The sequence below is a fragment of the Echinops telfairi genome, unplaced genomic scaffold, assembly GCF_000313985.2.
Source record: "Echinops telfairi isolate 266 unplaced genomic scaffold, ASM31398v2 ScPeMD7_31;HRSCAF=116, whole genome shotgun sequence".
Taxonomy (NCBI): domain Eukaryota; kingdom Metazoa; phylum Chordata; class Mammalia; order Afrosoricida; family Tenrecidae; genus Echinops; species Echinops telfairi.
The window spans coordinates 39,159,204-39,171,528 of record NW_022103928.1 but is presented as its reverse complement, the minus strand read 5'-3'; the positions used below and the strand labels follow the sequence as shown (position 1 = coordinate 39,171,528).

Genomic DNA, 12,325 nt, shown 5'->3' with positions numbered 1-12,325 from the left:
AGAATGCAAAAATAGTATTGTGATATATTTTGTTAATTTCAACATAAGTACAATTTACAAATATAATACATTAACAATTATGTATCGTATTTTATTCTTTGGCATATTTCTCATTTGAGTGAAATTTTTTTTAGTAGATTGCTGCCGTTGTTTAAAAGGTCATGAAATTTTTCACAAGAATTTGTTAAATTATATTTCACACATAAATTGGCTTTCAAAGTTTCAACACTTAACTGTGATTTTTCTGATGTCCACACTTTATTTACCGTAGAAAAAACACGTTCAGTCGCAGCATTAGTTCCTGGTAAGGACAGCATTTATTTCACAATTTTTAGTGCATTATTGTATGGAACACGGTTTGTTTCAAAATGATGAAATATTTCTAACCATTTGTTCTCTATTGTGATTTTTGCTGATGCCCAAGATTTAACCTTTTCCTTATCAATATATTTTTTAATAATGATATCTCATTAAAAAGATCATTTTCGGAAATATTACTATATGGGAAATTTTGAGTTTTATGATTGAATGATTTTTACACATCATTCCAGGACTGTCTGTTAAATTCAAGAAAATTTTTACTTTTCCTCAAAATCATTAATAACAAGCTAAATTCAATGCAAAAATACCTTTGAAAGTCCATTTAATTAATGGCCTAGATTGTTTCATAAAGAAGTAGACATTTAGATACATGTTACAGGAAAAAAATTCACTTTAAATAGGAGTCACTTAAAAATTATATTTCTCTTTCTTACCCTGACAACAGCGAAAATGATGTTAAACCGTGCTCTTAAAAACTTGTTTATTACTACTAAAATCAAAAGTTGTATTACCTTCTAATACAGTAGGAAAAATACAGGAATACTCAGTATAGTAAAAAACAGAGGATATAGTAAAATTTTAACAAATAGTCTTAAATACACAGACATACAGAGACAACGATAAAGTGAAATGTATCCACTATAGCCAATGTAAGGAGTGAAGATGTAGAAGACAAATGTTGGGGAGGGGAAGGCACTGACAGGTTTAACAGAAAGGCATTTTACTCCTTTGGTCCCCTGCGTGGGTGTGTAAGCACTGGAGCTACTTCCTCTCCCATGCACCATCTGGTGTCCAAAAATAACCTAGCCTGTTGATCTATTCTTTTTAAGCTTGCATACGCTGCCCTACACATACTGTCATACTCTGCCTGCAGTCATGCGCAGATTTAATGTGCACTCCTAAGTCCACAGCCTCATCTTCCTCACAAGGCATTTATTAGGGGCCAGAAACAAATGCTGTGGGTTATGCGCAATTATGTAATACCTTGGATTCACTTTTGCTTTTGGAGGCCACCCATTCGAGCCTCACCAAATGAACTCACAAGCTCTATATTGAATAGCAAGGTTCTCACTGCTGACACCACTTTATTTCAGCAGTGGGAACATCTTGACTCAGCAGCCACCACCACAAGGCCTTTTGAGTAAGCTGTTCCCTTGTAACCTCATTGTCATGTTAACATCCCTTCCTCCTCCCCACCAAAGGGGAATGAGCAGCAACCAAAGCACCATTCAACCTCATCAGCCCTTAGAGCAGTGAGGGACTCCTGCTCCTCTCCCTCCTCCACCACTTGTGTTAGAGCATTCACTACAAGATCTGAAGAGTCTTTTCAGATTACCAAGCCTGGCACCTGTAAAGCCATTACCCTCCCCTCCTCTTCCAGAAAGCCATGTCTGTGTCAGCAGTGCATCTCGTTACCAGAACTGTCAGGTGTAGCGCTGGTTTTACCCTCCTTACAAGCAAACACATTAGCCTGTTGCTGTTGAGTGGCTTCTGGCAGAAAACACAAGACTGTTGGCTCAGAAATAAAGAACTTTATTATTCATGGCACAGAAAGCAGCCTGATGTGATACCACAGGTTCAAAAGTATGTGACATATGAAGGGGATTTGGACTGAAGAACAGGTAACTTAAGAGAATCCACTGCTTTTTAGCAAAGTAAGCCTGTGCTTTGTCGCAGAGGGTGCCCTCCTGGGTTGCTCCCTGCAAATACTGCCCTATCAAATGGCCCTAGGGAAAGTCAGCCGTGATCTTATATTCTTGGCATACCCAGCAAGGATATGCAGGAATGCTCGGGGCCAATGGCACACTGTCTCTCAACATAGTTCTCTATCAGTAGGTGCGTGCTCATAAGGGGAAAATATAACAATGACATACAGAACCTGGAAAATAATAAAGCTGAGTTAATAAATGAGTTATCTATTAAAGTGTATTCATTTGTTTCAACTACTCAGAGAAAATTCACAAAATTCAATTAGACATTAAATAAAAGAATAACCCAAACTTACTGCCATTGAGTTCATTGTAGCTCATAGCAACCCTATATAAGGTTTCCAGGGCTGTACATCTTTACCAGGGCCAATAAGCCCTATTTTTGTCCCAAAGGCAGCTGGTGACTTTGGACCACCAAGCTGGTAGTTAGTGGGTGCATCACTTACCCGACAGCATAACCAGGACTTTAAAATAATGCATCAAAATCTGAAATGCAAATATCCCTCTGCAAACATAAAACATTAGTAACAAAGAAATTAAAATAACTGAATAAAGTTAAAAGGCTTCAATAAAAAGATGGAAAAATAATTAAAGAATACTTAGGAAATGACAAAACAATAATATTTTATCAAAATGTATACTTGGCTACTAAAATGAGCTTGATTATTAAATAAGAAGTGATAAAAAATTTAAAAGCCCTCGACAAGATGGCTGGGCTGCCCCGCAGGATTATCAAGGATACCCAGCATTTGCTGGCAGAACCAGTTCCTGGCATTACCAGGAACCAGATGAGAGCAATGCCCATTATTTTCATGTGGTCATTGCTGGCCCCCAGGATTCCCCCTTTGAGGGAGGGACTTTTAAACTTGAACTATTCCTTCCAGAAGAATACCCAATGGCAGTTCCTAAAGTACGTTTCATGACCAAAATTTATCACCCTAAAGTAGACAAGTTGGGAAGAATATGTTTAGCTATTTTGAAAGGTAAGTGGTCCCCAGCACTGCAGATCTGCACAGTTCTATCGATCCAGGCTTTGTTAAGTGCTCCCAATGCAAATGATCCATTAGCAAATGATGTAGCTGAGCAGTGGAAGACCAGCAAAGCTCAAGCCATAGAAACAGCTAGCGCATGGACTAGACTCTATGTCATGAATAATATTTAAGTCGATCTGATAATCAAGTGTGCATCACTTCTCCTGTTCTGCCAAGACTTCTTCCTATTTTTGTTTGCATTTAATGGACACAGTAATGAACCATTACTGAATAAAAGCCCAGACATCTTCAGTCTTTTGGTGATTAAATGCACATTCACAAATCTGTCTTATTCTGATTCACTGTTGTAAAGCATGAACAGAAGTTAGAAGTATCATCTGGAGTGTTGTTAAATGTGTAAAAGCAGTGGCCCCTCTGCCTTTATTCATTTCTTCCCCATCATGGTCTAAGTATAAAGCACTGTGAATGAAGGTAGCTGTCAGGGCTAGCTGCAGGGGCGTGGGTGTTTTTCTTTATTTTATATTTTGAGGTGGGAGAGGTAGTTTTAAATTTATGGGCTCCTTTCCCCTTTTTTTAGTAATCTAATTCCATTGGTTAAAAGTAGCTAACCAGCTGTTCTTTAGAATACTGTATACCCTCTATGCAGAGTGGAGACCCAAAGCCCATTAGTAGGCCACTGGAGATCCCCTTGCAGAGGGGTCTCGGGGAGGAGACGAGCCAGTCAGGGTGTGATGTAGCAACAACGAAAAACACAACTTTCTTCTAGCGTCTAAATGTTTCCTGCCCGCTCCCACTATCATGACACGAATTCTACCTTGCAAGTCTGGCTAGACCAGAGGATGTACACTGGTACAGATAGGAACTGGAAATACAAGGAATCCAGGGCAGATGATCCCTACAAGACCAGTGGTGTGAGTGGTGATACTGGGAGGGTAGAAGGAGAGTGGGTAGGAAAGAGGGAACCGATTACAAGGAACTATATGTGACCTCCTCCCTGGGGATGGACAACAGAAAAGAATATACCCTCTAGCCAAGTCTAACTTTACTTAAGACACTGTAGTTTGACAAGATTGATTGTTTGGACCAAAATGGGAACATTAGACATCACAGCCCTCACTAATACCATTGCGACTTTGCTGTCACGTGTAGACTCCTTCCTTCAAAAAAGGCTTGTGACCATTTTGTATGACTTGTCTGGAAACTTCTGTAAATCTTATGTTTTAGTAAAATATTTTTTTGTTATTCTAAATAAATAAAATAATAATAAATTTTAAAGCCCTCAACTCAAGCATTTGGAAAATAAACTAAACAAGGGATAATAAAGCAAGCAATTAAAATAAATGCTGCAACTAATGAAGAACAAAATAGAACAGAAGAAAAGTAAATCTAAGCTGTGATTTTTTTTTAAGGATGGAAATTTAGATGTCTGCCAAGAACAACTGAGAAAATAAGAGGGAAAAATCGCACAGGGACTACTAAAGAGTTCTATTAAGATGCAGTTTATATTTCTAACTTAAGAGACTATCAGGTATAACTGTCAATCCACATGAAAAACAGAATGAAATACGTGGAATAAATTTAGAGGTAGATAAGTTGTTCTAACACTGACTCAAGAACAAAAAGACAAAAGTCTAATACATTGAAGAGGAATTACTTTTAATAAAAGTACTTGCTACAAAACACAAGGAGGAAGTGGGATAAGTGATGGTACGGTGCACTGCGGGGATTGGAATGGATTAGAAGAAATACATGTATAAATTATTGAAAGTTAAACTGATGGTCTGCTTTGTAAACCTATGAAAATCACAATAATTTTGTTTTTAAGTGCTTGGCACAGATGATTTTACAAGTGAGTACTTTAAGCCTTCAAACAACACACAAACTTTCCATATGATTATAATTTTATCTCTAAAATAAAAGTGTTCCATCAGCAATTTTACCAAATAACAACAAAGATAGCACACGTATGTGTACACAAAGGCACACATAAACCAAACAATCTAAACATCCAACCACAAGAGATGGGTGTAATAAATGATAACACTGAAATAGAATAAAATACAACTATTAAATGGAAAATATTCACAATATCATCTTACAGCATTCATACAATGAACCCATTTTTAGAGTGCATTTAAAAAAAGATGTACAACCAGTACTAATGGTAACATTTGTAGGTATTACTACTATGGGAAGTTATTTTGCTTTTATAGTTTATGTTTTGTATGTATTTTCCAAGTTTTCTAAAGTAGATGAGTAGTATTTAAGTACACTGAAAACAAACTGATTTTGTTTTTGTTTTTAAATAAATTACTTCCAGGAGGAGGCACCTAAAATTGCCTTTTTCTTTTTCCTTTTTAATATTAAAGTTGTTTATAAGATAGACAGTCTAATGAGTTGTTTCCAGCAAAAGATTGCATGGGATCAAATCCTGCTTCTACCACTTACTAGTGGTATAATCTTGGGCAAATTGCTAATCCTCATTTTGCCTCAATTTATTTCTTTACACAATGGGTATGCTAGTAACACCCCTGCCTCTTAGTGTGAGAATCAAATGCGCTAATGTAGGTAGCAAGCTCAATGTCCGATGCTTTGTAGGCACAAGAGGATTGGCTATAATGACTCAAATTATTGCCTTTGTTTAATTCTGCAAGGTTTGGCAGGCTAATCTGTAAGCCTGAAATAAATTTATATCACCCTCTAAAGCCATTTTATACAACCAGATTTTCATCTTTGTCACCTATAATCTAAAAACCTATAAGAAACAACCCTATATTTCTTGATATATAAAGATCTGGTTCATGAGTATGTCTCATTACAATCCCTGCCATCATAACTAACACACAAATTCATAACCTCAATTTCAATGAACTTAATCTCCATTCTGCCATGGCCACCCACATATGTACTAACCTGTTTCCATGATTTCTTACTTGCCTCTAAGATCTCAAACTTCCAAATTGCTCAGACCACAGCTTTGTCCCACTCTTTCAGTTCTCTACTCTACCTCTACATCCTCATCATTTTAATGACTATTATAATTACTCCTTTTATCTTTCCCAAGCCTCTCAATCAGTCTTCTGTTTTCCATTGCCTAAATACTATGGTGAACTACTGTATTTTAATGATAATATAGTATAAATAATACAATAGTAGCCCTTGATCCTTCTGTCAGACTTGCTTAAATAATTCCCACTGTTAATTTACTCCTTGTCTACTGAATTCTGCTAGTGAAATTCATGAAACAATGAGAATTTGGGGTTACTACATTCCATAGTGAGCATTTAATGTTATCTTAGTACTATTTGTACTGATTTCTGACAATCAAAAAAATAAAAACAATTCTCACAATGGTTTTTAAAAATGTTTTCCGTTCTTTCCAATCCAAAATTTCATCCCCCAGTTTCTTATTCCTAAATTTTACTTTACTTCTAACTTCACAAGACAGAGCTGAGTAGTCTGAATCCCTTCAACTTCCCTTCTCTACACTTCAGTTCTCTGTTTCCCTCCTTTATACTTGTTTCTCCATCTCAATGATTTTGTTTGTTTGGTTGTTTGTTTGTTTCATGCTATAAAGAAAGTATTCTGGACCCCTTTTCTTTCATGGCTCAATTTTAGATATTCATCTTTTCATATACTGCATTAGGAGTTCTCAAATGTCTGCATTCATCAGAATTACCAAGGGGCTTGCCAATTTCTGAGCACCTATCTCAAAGTGGTACCTCAATTGATTCGGATGATGGTGATTTAAGATATATTGCTCAGAACTCTCCCTATGTGGCTGCTATGTATTGAACTGTCCCACATAATACTTGTTGAAATCTAATGCAATCGAATACATCTGTGATGTAATCTACTCTAAAGTAATTATCTTACATCTAATGTGGGAAGGGACCATGGAGAAGCTCAATACCAGCAGCTAACACAAGGCCAAGGGTTGACTGTGTACCAAACCACCCATTGTTCATATTTGGGTTCAAGTTGAAGCTGAAGAAATTTAAAACAAGAACACCAGAGTCAAAATACTACCTTGTGTCTATCCCACCTGAATTTCAAGAATTGAATACTAATGACAGAAGACCTGATGAGCTGTAGGTAAACATCAATATAATTCATCAAAAAAGCAAAAAATTATTAAAACGATTAACGTGACTGTCAGAAGAGACTCTGAAACTTGCTCTTAAGTAGTTAAAGCAAATGGAAGAAACAAAGTCAAAGAACTATGGATAAATAGAAAATTTCAAAGGGCAGTCCAAGAAGACAAAGTCAAATACTGTAATGAAATGTGAAAATACCTAGAGTTAGAAAACCAGAAGGGAAGAACAAGCTCAGCATATCTTAAACAAAAAGAACTCAAGAAATAGTTCAAGTCTTGAACTTAAATATTGAAAGATTCTATGGGAAAAATTTTGAATAATGCAGAAGCATCAAAAGAAGATGGAAAGAATACAGAGTCACTGCACCAAAAAGAACTGGTCAATAATCCACCATCTCAGGAACTAGCATATAAGCAAGAACTAAAGGTGCTGAAAGAAAGAGTTCAAGCTGTACTGAAAGCAGCAGTCAAAAACAAGGCCCCAGGAATTGATAAAATACCAACTGAAAATTTCAACAAGCTGATAAAGCCCCGGGAGCACTTACTCATCTATCCCAGAAAATATGGAAGGCAGTTGGCCAACTGACTGGAAGAGATCCAAATCTGAACCTATTACAAAGAAAGGAGATCCAACAAAATGCTCAAATTATAGACCAACATCATTGACCACCATAAGCAAGTAAAATTTTGCTGAAGACCATTCAACAATAATTTCAGCAGTACATTCATTGACAGGGAGTTGCCAGAAGTTCAGGCTAGATTCAGAAGAGGACTTGTCATCAACAAGTCATCAACAATGCTGATGCCAGCGGGATCTGAGCTCAAAGCAGAAAATACTGTAAAGATGTTTGCTCATGTTTTATTGACTGTGCAAAGGCATTCTACTGTAAATTTAAAAACTATGGATATCCTTGAAAAGAATAAGAATTCCAGAACACTTCATTTAGCTCATGCAGAACTTGTACATGGATTGAGGTGTATAAACAGAATGAGGGCATACTGTATGGCTTAAAATCAGAAAAGGTAGGCACAGGGTTGTGTTCTCTCACCAATCAATACACACCTGTTATAGCAGTCCTTTCGCTTACTCAATATGTATGCTAAACAAATAATCAGAGAAGCTGGATTATATGAAGAAGGAAGGCTTAATAATAACCTGCAATATGCAGGTGACACAACTTTTCTTCCTGAAAACAAGGAGGACTTGAAGCACTTACTGATGAAGATCAAGGATTGTAGCCTTCAGTATGGATTATAACTCCATATAAAGGAGAACAAAATCCTCACAAACTGGACCAATAGGTAACATGATGAGAAAAGGCTGAAGTTGTCAAGGCTTTTGTTTTGCTTGGACCCATAATCAATACTCACGGAAGCAGCAGTCAAAAGATTTTTTTTTTTTAATGGGTTGCATTAGGTAAATCTGCTGCACAAGACCTCTTTCAAGTACTGAAAAGCAAGGATGTTACTCTGAGGATTAAGGTGAATCTGACCCAAGTCATGGTATTTTCCAATTGCTTCATATGCAGATGAATGTCGAACATTGAGTAAAGAAGAACAAAGAAGAATAGAGGCATTTGAATTGTGGTGCTGGAGAAAAATATTGAAAATATTGAAAGTGCTAAAAGGACAAACCAATCTGTCTTGGAAGAGGTATGGTCAGAGTGCTTCTTAGAGGCAAGGATGTAAAGACTTCATCTTACATACTTTGGCTGTGGTGTCAGGAGAGGCTCGTTCCTAAAGAAGGGCATCATGTTTGGTAAAGTGGAGGGGCAGGGAAAAAGGGGAAGGACCTCAAGGAGCTGGACTGACACTGGCTGCAACAATGGGCTCCAGCATAGAATCAGTTCTAAGGAAGGCCCAGAACCAGGCAGTGTTTCATCCTGTTGTACATAAGGTCACTATGGGCGGGCACTGACTCAAAAGGCACCTAACAACAACAGCAAATGTAATGCCATCCATAATGTCATCTAATACAATATAATGAGTCAGTTAGTTAGGTCAATCCAAGTTAGGGTAGATCCTAAACCTAACCACTTCTGATTTATATAAAAAGCAGCCTAGTCACAGAGACATATATGCACAGAAACAGGGAGAAGACAGATGCTGAGGACAGAAGCAAATGTATCTGCAAGCGCAAACAACAAAATAAGGAGCCGGGTAGCACTGTGAGTTAAGCATGGGACTAGGCACTAGCAACAAGGTCAGTGGTTCAATTCCATCAGTCACCCGTGGAAGAAAGAAGAGGCTGTCTGCTCTTATAAAGATTTATAAGATCAGAAACCCTAGGGCACAGCTTCTCTGTTCTATAGGGTTGTTATGAGTTGGAATCAATGGCATTGAGTGAAAGCTGAAATACACAAAGGTCCTTCCACTTAGAACCATACCTTGCATTCAGTGCATAAGATAGTAAGCCTCCAGAACTGTAAGAAAATAGATTTTTGTTCTTCAAAGTTACCCATGGGTGGTATACCTGTTATAGCAGCTCTAGGTAACTAAGACAGTGATCTTGCCTCCTCACATGGCTTAAAATATTACATAAATATTGGTGAATCCAAAGTTAATATCTTTAAACCAAATCTCACCAGTGAGGTCAACAGCTAACGCCCCTTAAATGTCTCTCAGGTAAGTTAAACTTAATTCTAAAATTGAATTCATCATGTTATACTCTAATCCTCCTTCAGTCTCATATATCTCAATATTGAATGACACAACTACCACCTTGTTTTTACCAATACCTTGGAAACATCCTTTTTACCACTCTTTCCTAGTGTGCACATCCCATCCCGCCCACCCAATACACTCCCTGAGCCGCGACACTAACACCAAGTCTTTCTAACTCTATCATGTTATTCCAACTCAAATCCATCCACACCTGTTTCTACTGTCATCACATACATCTTGCCTGGACTACTTCTTATCTTCCTAATCAGCAATCCTATCTATTCCTACATTTCAGTGAGAATATAATCTTTGCAAAATTTAAATTTGAACATGTCACTCTTAGTACTGGCTTACTAACAGAATACAAGCCTGCAATGGAGAAATAGGTGGATTAAAGGAAGGGTATTTATTCCAAATTTCTCATCCTTTTTCAGTGCCCAGATATAAATCTCCCTCAAACATTAAAAAAATGTGTGTTAGTATGTGTAGAAGGCCTGGTTGTGCAGTGGTTAAGCATCCAACTGCTAACCAAAAAGTTGATCATTTAAACCCACCAGCCGCTCTGTGGAAGTAAGATATGGCAGTCTGCCTCTAAAGATTTACAGCCTAAGAAACTGTGGAACAATCCTACTCTGTCCTACAGGATCCAGAATCAACTTGAAAGCAGGCTTAGGTATTTATGTGTGTGTGCATGTATATCAATAAAAACTTGCTATTAATACCAAGAGGATATTTTTCTACTTTAAATATAAAAAATTAAAGTATCTAAAATGTATATGCATATTCCCAAGCAATCAGATGAGAAATATTTATCCAAAATAAATTTTGGATAATATAGTATTATTGCTATAATACTATAATAAAATAACAGAAACTGTTCAAAAATTATTTATTTCAAATTGGTCAACTCAAAGGTAGTAAAACTGACTAAATATGTTCATAAATAAAAATGAGAAAGGCTAAATTATACTTAAAGAAAAGGCTATCTCAATTTAAGCCATGAAAATCATTAATATGATCATGATTATCCAGTGAAATACTGAAGATAATCATTATAATAATTAAATAGTTGTCATTCTGACTTAATCCACTAGGAGATAGGACAACTCCAATTTCTTTTTGCAAATTTTTATCTCACTTTTAAGATCATGTAAGACAAAATCTGGTCAACTTGAATTCAATAAAATGCCTATTGAAGAGCTTTAAACCAAACCAACTGGGGAAAAAATTAATTTGTTCATAAATAACAGTCGATTTTTACCTTCAAAATTTTAGGAGAAAAGAGAAGTAATAGGGCTGTAACAATTAAAACACAGAGACACAATATGCTAATCAGTACTAATTGTACCCAAACAATGTATGAAATGTTTATCACTACCTTTCTTCAGATCATACAAATATTAAAAAGCCTAAAAATGACAGTATGTAGTACGTCATATGGAAGATTTTTAAACTTTTATATATGATTCTGTCTGCAAAGTAATGAAAAGCATCATGAGTGCTTTTATCACTACCATTAATCACCAGAGGACAGCATATAAAGCAAAAATAAGCCTACTGCTCATCTTTCCATTAAGAGTCAGAAGTGGGAGTTGGAAAGCCCCAAGGGGAAGCTTCCTATCAGCTCCCTTCTTACATACGCTGAGCTCAAAGATGTACCAGATGTCAGATAAACTTACTGAAATACCCTTCAACAAAGCCATCATGGCAAAACATTGGGGAAAAAATAGGAAGAAGATTTCCATTGTTGAATTATAAACTGAGAAGTCTCATGAACATAAAATCACAGAACTTTAAAAACTTTCCCTATTAATGTACTAACAATAAATTTTAAAAGCTTATTTAACAAGTTATCTTATGTCATATATTATGAGGATTTTATGAACTTCATATTTTATCTCCATTTACATACTACTCCAGCCCTGCTCCAAAACATAAACCTAAATACTTTAACACAACTCCTTCCCTTTATTATAGTGTGATATATACAGTGTGTCAGTTTTAAACACTATTGGAACAAAGTAACTTCTTTCTGCCAATGAAAGAAAATAATCTAAATTACAGAATACTATCAAAAGACTAGTATAATTAATTATTTCTGAAATTACAACTATCCCAACATTATAGCAGCTTAAATTAGATGAAATCAGTAAATAAAAACTTAACCCAGAAACACATATATTTCTTTTTAGATTGAAATACTTGGGGAAGAAACCTAAAAAATGAAAATAGTTACGATACAATAGCTTCTTGAAATTTTTATACTGGTCAATTACACATTTAACTGTTCTGTAGTAAACATCAATGAAGTGAAAAATCACAAAGTACTTACAAAGGCTATATAACAATAAGCTGATATGTTTCTATGGTGATGAAAATTTAAACAAGATTTTTCTTAGACATCTTGACCTCTTGTAAGGTATGTAAATAGCACTTTTTTACACTATGTCTCCACCTATTAGGAAAGCCTGGGAAAAATTTCTACATTCACAGAACATTTAAAATAAATATCAAGCCATTGTTTTCATGTAACAAAAAGGGTC

At 36.0% G+C, this 12,325-nt stretch overlaps 1 protein-coding gene and 1 pseudogene across 4 annotated transcripts in view; one reads left to right on the top strand and one right to left on the bottom strand.

Moving 5' to 3' along the window:
- LMBR1 (limb development membrane protein 1) overlaps positions 1 to 12,325 on the bottom strand; it is a 160,872-nt gene that overhangs the window by 67,472 nt on the left and 81,075 nt on the right. The gene's annotated exons all lie outside the window — the stretch shown is intronic.
- LOC101640261 lies at positions 2,738 to 3,269 on the top strand (annotated as a pseudogene).